Source organism: Labeo rohita, chromosome 15 (assembly GCF_022985175.1).
Source record: "Labeo rohita strain BAU-BD-2019 chromosome 15, IGBB_LRoh.1.0, whole genome shotgun sequence".
Lineage (NCBI taxonomy): Eukaryota > Metazoa > Chordata > Actinopteri > Cypriniformes > Cyprinidae > Labeo > Labeo rohita.
Window position 1 is genome coordinate 14928043 of NC_066883.1, and position 9771 is coordinate 14937813.

At 32.4% G+C, this 9771-nt stretch overlaps 1 long non-coding RNA gene across 1 annotated transcript; it reads right to left on the reverse strand.

Annotated features, from left to right (window-relative positions):
* Positions 1-6599: 6599 nt before the first annotated feature.
* Positions 6600-9215, reverse strand: LOC127177758 (uncharacterized). Its single transcript, XR_007829258.1, has 3 exons — positions 9053-9215; positions 8888-8961; positions 6600-6656 (listed from the first exon to the last, which is right to left on the reverse strand). It is a non-coding gene; the product is annotated as an uncharacterized LOC127177758 (long non-coding RNA).
* Positions 9216-9771: the final 556 nt, after the last annotated feature.

Genomic DNA, 9771 nt, shown 5'->3' on the forward strand with positions numbered 1-9771 from the left:
ATCCTAAAATGTTCTCCTCAAAAAATATAATTTCTTTACGACTGAGGAAAGAAAGACATGAACATCTTGGATGACAAGGGGGTAAGTACATTATCGCTAAATTTTTGTTCTGGAAGCAGACTTCTCCTTTAATTTGGCAACCTGCGTGAGTGTCGAGTCTGAGGAATATTTTGCATTCGGACTGCAGTACCCATTTCAACCACTAGCTGTTAATGTTACTTACATACTGCACCTATTGAGCAGTTAAACAAATGGATTTTTTGAAAATATATTAGTCTTAGGTCCTACTGTGCAAGTTTGCGAATTGAAAAAAAAAAGTGTGTTACTATGTGGTTGCTAAATTGATCAGGGTTGTTGCTAGATGGTCAATTACTGGCTCAAGTAAAAAGTGATTTTAGTGTACTGCTATGCAGTTGCTAGCATGTTCAGAATATTTTTATGTGGTCCTAAGGTGCTTTTGGTAGTTGCTAGATGATTACTTAAAGGGATCATTGGATGCGAAGTTCACTTTTACATGTTGTTTGAACATAAATGTGTGTTGGCAGTGTATGTACACAAACACCCTATAATGATAAAAATCCACCCAGTGGTTTTTATTTAAGCTGTAAAAATAATGTTCCCTTTTTCAAATCAAGCCATTCTCAGCATCTTGTCTGTGCGGTGTCACACCGACAGCGGCCTCTCCCACGATAGATTGATTGACGTGACCGTCTTACCTTAGACCCGCCCTGATGAGCTGTAACAGTCCAACCTCCATTGTTTCGATGCCAGAGCAGTGACGTAGAAAAGAATGGCTCCTAAATGACTGAGGTGTTCTGTTGTTGGATGTAATAATGAACATAGTGGTCGTCATTTACTCCCGTCATCTGAGCCACTGAAGATGCATTGGATTACGTTTGTTTGTAATGGGAATGCGCCTCCCGATCTACATAAATGCAGGTGTGATCGCGCGAATCATTCGAGATCCAGCTTTACTTACAGCAGAAGTGAGTATAATAGTTTTTTTTTTATGAATCTCTGCAATTGCCTTTCCTAATAACGTGCTAGTTAGCAAGTTTCGTGGCTAAAGGTGGCTAAAGTAAACAGGCTCGTCACTCCACAGAGAGGAGAGAGGGGTGGTGCTAGCAGTGCTCATTAACATTTAAAGTAACATCCACCAGAACAGGTTAATTTTTGCAGAGCTGATTTTGACAAGGTAAAAAGGGTGTTTTTTACACTACCATTGAGACATTTTAACCAAAGCATGTAATAGACTTTTTATTAAGACCCTAAAGAATCATATTGACCTGTGGAAAATGGGCATCTAATGACCCCTTTAAGTAAAAAGGTTGTAGTGCCTTACTATGCAGTTGCTAAATCAATGTGAGTGGTTGTTAGATGGTTAATTACTGACTCAAGTAAAAAGAGATGTTGGTGTGTTGCTATGTGGTTGCTAAGGAAATTCAAGTAGTTGTTAGTGCATTTCTATGCAGTTGCTAAGGTATTCTGGGTAGTCACTAGATGATTATTTACTGGCTCAAGTAAAAATATTTGAGTGTTGCTACCCTGCTAAAAAAAACAGCCTAAGATGGTTGGATGGTTTTAGCTGGTCATCCAGCCTGGTCTTAACTGGTCATAGCTGGTTTTAGAGGGGTTTTGGCCACTCCCTTAGCTGGTCAGGCTAGAAGACCAGTTGCTCTACAGAAAAAAAACAAACAAACAAACAAACAACAACAACAACAAAAAGCCTAAGCTGATTTTAGCTGATCTCCCAGACTGGCTAGACTGGCCAAGCTGGTTTTAGCTGGTTGTGCCCAAAACCCCTCTAAAACCAGCCTGCTGACCAGCTAAGACCAGGCTGGATGACCAGCTAAAACCAGCCACACAGCTTAGGCTTTTTTTTTTTTTTTTTTTTTTTTTTTTTTTGGCTTTAGCCATATATTTTTTGTTTTGTTTTGTTTTGAAGGGTGAAACAATCAGCTAAAAACCAGCTTGACCAGCCTAAACAAGCTACTTCTGGCTTAAACAGCTTAGACCAGTCAACCAGCTTAGGCTTGTTTTAGTTGTTTTTGTTTGTTTGTTTTTCTGCAGGGTATGTGGATGTTAATGTGTTGTAAGTTAGATAGTTAGATAATTACTTAAGTAAAAAGTTTTTAGTGCATTACTATGCAGTTGCTAAAGCGATGTGAGTGGCTGTTAAATGGTTAATTACTGACTCAAGTAAAAAAAGTTGTTAGAGTGTTGCTATGTGGTTGCTAAAGCAATCCAAGTAGTTGTTAGTGCATTTCTATGCAATTTCTAAGGTATTCTCGGTAGTTGCTAGATGATTTACTTGCTCAAGTATAAATATGTGTTAGTGTGTTGCTACCTTGCTGAAAAAAAAAAAAAAAAAAAAACTAAAACCAACCTAAGCTGGTTGGCTGGTTTTAGCTGGTTATAGCAGGCTGGTTTTAGAGGGGGGTTGGCCACTTCCTTAGCCGGTCAGGCTGGGAAACTGCAGCTGCCCTGCAGAAAAAAAAAACAGATAAAACAAGCCTAAGCTGGTTGGCTGGTCTTAGCTGGTTTTAGCTGGTCTCCCAGCCTGGCTAGGCTGATTTTAGCTGGTTGTTCCAGTTGGTCTCCCAGCCTGATCAGCTAAGGGAGTGGTCAAAACCTCTCTAAAACCAGTCTGCTGACCAGCTATGACCAGCTAAGACCAGGCAGGATGACCAGCTAAATCCAGCCAACCAGCTTGGGCTGGTATTAGCGGTTTTTGTTTGTTTGATTGTTTGTTTGTTTTTAGCAGGGTGAAACAACCAGCTAAAACCAGCTTGACCAGCCTGGCCAGACGGGAAGACTAAGTAAAACCAGCTAAGACCAGCCAACCAATGCTTGTTTTAGCCGTTTTATTTATTTATTTATTTTTTATTTATTCTGCAGGGTATGTGGATGTTAATGTGTTGTAAGTGTTTTTGTATTGCTATGCAGTTGCTAGCATGTTCAGAATGGCTGGTCTTAGCTGGTTTAAGCTGGAAGTAGCTGGTTTTAGCTGGTCTCCCAGCCTGACCAGCTAAGACCAGGCCAGCTAAAACCAGCCAACCAGCTTAGGCTGTTTTTTTCTTTTTTTTTTTTTTTTTAGACCAGCTAAAACTAGCTACTTCCTGCTTAAACCAGCTAAGACCAGCCAACCATTTTAGGCTTTAGCTTTTTTTTTTTTTTTTTTTTTGCGTGTTTTATTATCTACCAGGTCAAAAGAAAAACGGTAAAACTTTGAAAAACTCCTAAACCTAAGTATAGGCAATAAAAATAATCATGCTTGGTGCTTTTTCATTAATAACAATAATAATAATAAAATGGAAAATGGAAAGACAAGGGCAAATGGGGGCTTTTTGACAAACTGACTCTAAATTAAGAACATGTTATGCGAAATAGTAAGTTAGCCTGCTGGAAATACAGGGGTAAAAGGCCATTTCTCAAACCCTTCTAAAGCATTCATCCAGTCAAGCCTTCACTGCTGCTCAAACAAAAGCACGTCTGATTCAAACCACCTGACATGCTTCCATTATGGTGCTCAGCGGTGGAGCGAATGTAACCACTTCTGTAACAGCTGCACCTCTGCTTACTTTTTTCCACCCCAGAAGTGCAAAACTATTCCATTCTAGCTGTTACTACAGTATTTGGCAACCGTAGAGGAAACGTCTGAGGAAACAGTATAAAAACAATCTTGTGAGAAGCATAACAGGATCTTAAAGCAAACTTTCAGCCATGTAAGTCTACGAAGCGTTTGCCGGTCGCTCGCACAGGAAGTTTGCCTATCGAGGGGAGTGTATACAGTACAATCCTGTGATAATACATATCTAGGGACTTTCAAATCCTTTGCTGAATCAGCAAAGGATATTGGCAAACTCATATCGTCAAAACCGGCCTAGACAAGACTAGCATTATCTTTCAAATTAGGTTACACCTTCAGATCCAAAGGTTCTCATGAGAAAAGAGTCATAGTAAGATCAACAGTGTGGTATCGATGCCCTAAATTAGCATCCAGGAGTGCTTTCCCTCGCCGTAGCGTGTCTTGGGTTGATGTCAGTATTTACGTGTGCATTCACATCAGGTGTGAGGTCACACTACGCTTCCTTTACTCAGTTTTTTCTGGCTTTGTTTACACAGACAGTCCCCTAGTCAAAACACCGCGTTCATTGCTAGGCAGCATGCTAGCGCTTGCAACACTCGCTTACATAATTTCTCAGAAGCTGGTCAATTCTTTCATGGTTTATTTTTTGACTTCTCAGCAAAACGCTTCATGATTAAGTGTACGGATTGAGAAAGGCTTACGCAAATTGCAATTTTTGAAATCTATATTTTTCTCTTGGTGTTGCTATCCTCATTTCATGTTAAAAAGGCAAAAGCTGAATAAGCAGATATGTAAGAAATGTGTTGTATTTTATTTGCATTCATACTACAAGTTAGCTTTTACTAAAAATTACACTAAAGCTAATATAAACAAAATATATATACATACATACAAACATACATGTGTGTGTGTGTTTGATCGTCATGTGCAACATCTGATTAAATAAAAATGCATGAACTAATGGATAATAAATTGTATTATTGTCAAATATACTGGATATTATATATATATATATATATATATATAATTGAGGCACATGGCTGAATCTGATCTGGCTATAGTATTTGCTGCTGCTTTATGTTGTTAAGATGATAGAAATTTAATTAAATACTAATGTTAAAAATATTAATATAAATTAAAATATATAAAGTAATTAATATACGTTTACTTCTGTATAGATTTACTTCTGTATATTCACAATTTACATTTATATATTCAGATTTTATGAAACATAAAATATAAAAATTATTGTGCGTTAATTAAATTAAATTAAATTAAGTTTAATTTAATTTAAAAAATACAATAAAATTGTGTTAAAAATATTAATATAAATTAAAATATATAAAGTAAGTAACAAATACATATATAAATATATCAAGTAATTAAAATAACATCTGTTTACAGTTTTACTGTTTTTTACTAATTAATTTGTAATGTGCACAAATGCATAAACAAACAAACAAAAAATAAATAAATAAATAAACAAATAAAAATAAACCATAAAAATTACTTCTGCATAGTTTTACTTCTGTATAACCACAAGTTACATTTATATATTCAGAAAATTAAATTAAATTAAATTAAATTATAAAAATATAAATAAATTATAAAATATGAATAAATTAAATAAAATATAAATACATTAAATTATTAAATGTTAAAATATTAATATAAACTATAATATATAAAGTAATTATTAAGCATTACCATAAATGCATATATAAATATATCAAGTAATTATAATTATTAAAATAACATCTGTTTACATAATTTTTACACAGTAATGTGTAAAGTGCATCAGTGCTTACATGCATAAACGGACAAACAAATAAAGTTATGTACTATCTATTGGGAATTATTATTATTTATTATTGGGAAAAAAGACATCTGTTGCATCTGTAAAATAAATTTAATTTAAAAATATTAATCTAAATTAAAATATATAAATCAATTAATAAATGTATATAAATATATCAAGTAATTAAAATAACATGTTTACATTTTTACACAGTAATTTGTAAAGTTCATAAATGCATAAATAACACAAATAAATGCATAAATGCAAATAAATAAACTTATGTACTATTTATTAGGAATTATTATTATTTATTATTGGGAAAAAGACATAGCCACTTAACTGCATTTGTTATATAAACATTAAAATCAACTAAACAAAACACATGTTTTGTTCTGTACAATAAATTAAAATAGTAAATTTACATAATAATTTGTATCTTTATATTCTGACTTATAAATATATATTCTGATTTACTTTTACTTCTATATATTCAGACTCACAATCATATATTCTGATTTACATTTATATATTCAGATTTATAAATATATATTCTGATTTATTTCTGTAAATCGACAATTGACATTTATATATTTAGATTTTATGAAACGCATAAAATAAAATAATAAAATAAAATAAAAATGGGTTACATTAATGTAATGTCTAATGGGAATTTGTATATATTGTGAATATTTAAGTAAGACATATTGTACAAAACACACAAACGGTTGCAAAATGCATTAAACCACTTTTGCGTACATCTGACTATCAAGCTCAACAGCTAATTAGAGTTTTGCAATAGCACCGTTTGTTTTCCGTGAGAGAGTTTTCTGTTTAAGGGGTTGACATGTAAACAACAGCCACACATTCTGGAAAACATGTTTTCACACAGTAGATCGGGAACAAACTTTTGCAATTTTCGAGTCCGTTTTCAAAGCCTTGGGCACCGGGACAAATCCACACATGCAGTGAAATGTGATTGGAAGCCTGGATTGCTTTAAAAAACACGTAGGGGTTTCGGAGACCTGTCCTCTGACGGCTGCTCTCTCTCTCTCTCTCTTTCACTCTCTCTCTCCTAAAGTGCTTTCGTCAGCAGGGGGAGGACTGTTGCTTCTGAAACACATGTGGGATGTGGAGCTGTGACAGGATCACAAAGAGTGCCATTCAGCCCAGAGAGGCTCTGAAAACAGCAGCAGTCTCCCTTTGCTCTCCACCCTTTTGCTGCCTCCATCTGTGGCCTTATTTCCTCTAACTCCAGCGCCTCTCCCTTCACTGCACCTCACACAAAACACATAAAACCTCACAGATTACAGAAGCAGACTTTGTTTCCCAAGAGGGAAAGGCAGAAAGATTCAAATGCTTTGTTGAGTTGTTTTGGTCAAAGGCACTTTTCACAAATGCACTATATGCTGCTTATGATTTTAATGCATTAAAGGAACGAATCTGGTGTTTTTGTACTGGGAATTTTTTTTGTACTTGATTATACGCTATTATATAATATGAAATTATGCTGTTGTGAAAAATAAGTGGTTTGGTGAGTTTGTCTGGTGCTGTGTCAGAAGTCATGATTTCCTAACCGTATCCCGCAATTAAAATCATATAATAATGTCAACAATTAATTGTAGTAATTATAACTGAAGCTAATTACTTACAGCTGATCATTTTATTTTTTTTTTTTTATTATTATTGTGTCAGTCATTTTGTGTTAGTCATTTTTATTTTATTTTTTTAAATTTTTATTTATTTATTTTATATCTCATTTTAACTGTTATTTGTTTATTTAACTGTTATTTATTTATTTATTTATTTTATTTTATTTCAGTGTATTAACTGTTTTGGTTTTATTTAATTATTGTATTTAAATAATTGTATTCAACTTGAATATCTTAAAAATCAAATCACAACAATCAGTCTAACTTTATTAGAAAGAACATACTAAAGCTCATGTGATATTTGTTTTGGCCTTCTGAGGATGCTGCCAAATTCAAAGTACTTCCTTTTAATTTAATTTAATTTAATTTAATTTAATTTTTTTTATTATTTTAATTTATTTTATTTGAGTTTAATGCCTATTTGGGTGCAATATACAGTATTAAATTAATTTAAAATAAATTAAATTATCTATCTATCTATCTATCTATCTATCTATCTATCCATATATATATATATATATATATATATATATATATATATAATTTTATTTTATTTTATTATTTATTTTTGTTTTGTTTTATTTTTATTTTATTGTATTTAGTTGTTTTGATTAATGTGTGTGTGTAAAAAATATAATAATAATAAATGTAATAAAATAGTAATAATTTATTTTTAGTTGTATTTTATTATAATATATATATATATATATATATATATATATATATATATATAATTTAAAATATATAAAGTAAAATAACAAAAATATATAAATATATATAAAAATATATAAATCGTTTTAATAAGAATGAATAAAATACTAAAAAGCAATGTTTAAAATGAAATTTTATCTATCTATATATATATATATATATATATATATATATATATACATATATAATTTGTATTTTTTCATATGTATTGGCATTAAACTCTTAATAATTAATTAATTAATTATTTAAAATGAAATAAAATAAAATAAATTATATTGCACACACACACACACACACACACACACACACACACTTTCTTTTATTTTATGTATTTATTTTTGGTCACTGTAATTGGATAATTTAGACAGATTTGTGATTCAAGGAATTGCTGTGCTTTCTGTTCATTCTCAGTAGGGAACTGACCTCCAAACAACCTTGGAAAGACCATTTGGAAACATCCAGTTCATTCAGAGTTACTCAATCGGCCTTCCCCTGAGAGGGAGTCATTTTTTCAAATTCACAACTGTTTTGCAAGTCCTTGAAAATGTTCTAAAACACTGTCTTTTAAAGTTGCACAATGAAAAAAAAAAGCCTTTCCTCTGGCTCTTAAACATCCACAGCTGAAATAATTGGTAGGTTTCCAAAAACATCAGAAAGTGAAAAATGTATGTCCACCCCTGCTATTTAAAACAACACCCTAATAAAAAGACTGCATATTCAAACTTTTCTGGGAAAGAATAGTTTAGCTATGTGAATGATCCTATTCGAAAACCATCCTATTTACACATGCTCTCACTTTCTTGGTCATATAGTACATAATACAATCTTCTAGTCTTTCAAACAAAGACTTGACAAGTTGATTACAAAAGCCTTGTGAGTCTGAAATGGCAGTTTGTGTGTCTCAGGACATATGCACTTCCTCTTTTATGAGGTACTGCTACTGCATTAGGAGGAAATGAAGCAAGCAGGAAAGGGAAGTGAAACTGACCAATTGTGACATTAATGAAAACTTGTGCTGTTTTTTTTTTTTTTTGACTTTTGACTTTTGCTGTCGTAAGGTCTCACACTCTGTCTGAAATCATATACTGTTATAAACATTATTGAACATGTAGATAATTTAAAAATGTGACGATATCTCACCACCCATCTGCAAGGCCTCATGTGATAGCGTATCTGATGACGGGGATTCACCATAATAATATTCCATTCCAGCACTGCAACACCACAACAGGGGTACAAATTAAACATGAATGATTATAGTGCAACCAGCATTTCAATCTAATTGCTTTTAATATGAATAAAAACCTGAAATATGCTGTTTGCTGTTTCAGCTGACTGGTAGCTTCCTGCTCACTGTCATGAGGAAACAGGCTGTATCTGTAGGCTGAATGCTGTTTCAGCTATATAAGATGAATTATAATATACTACAGTATATGACAGAACTGTCTGTTACAAGCTATTTACCGTGACAGGAGCATTATGAGCACTTTAATAATGGAGAATTAACGTTTGTGTGTCACTCATGGGGTGTATTTGTATGACTCTACTGACCTCTGGTGGTTGTTTGGTTGTGTGCGCCTGTAAAGAGGAATTATTTAAGCATTGCTCAGTTTTCAAAGGCTCAGTCATGCATTCTTTATTACTTGCTTTCTTTAGTGAATCAGAAAAGATGGTGTATATAATAATAACAGTTTCAGTCATCTTTCAGTGACTGACTAAAGTTCAGTGCTGACTAAAGTTTATTTATTTATTTTTAGTCTGTAACTCTCTGCTGAACATCCTTAAATATCTAATATATCTATATACTTCCTTTTTATCTTTCTTTTCTTTTTGTTTCGTTTTTTTTTTTATGAAATTAATAGTTTTATTAGTAACACTTTACACTAAGGTGTTATTTACTGACTACTTAATGCATTAACTAACATAAATTAACACTGAACAACACATTTGTTACAGTATTTATTCATTTTTATTAATGTTAGATACAGTCGTTCATTGTTTGTTCATATTAATCCACAGAGCAT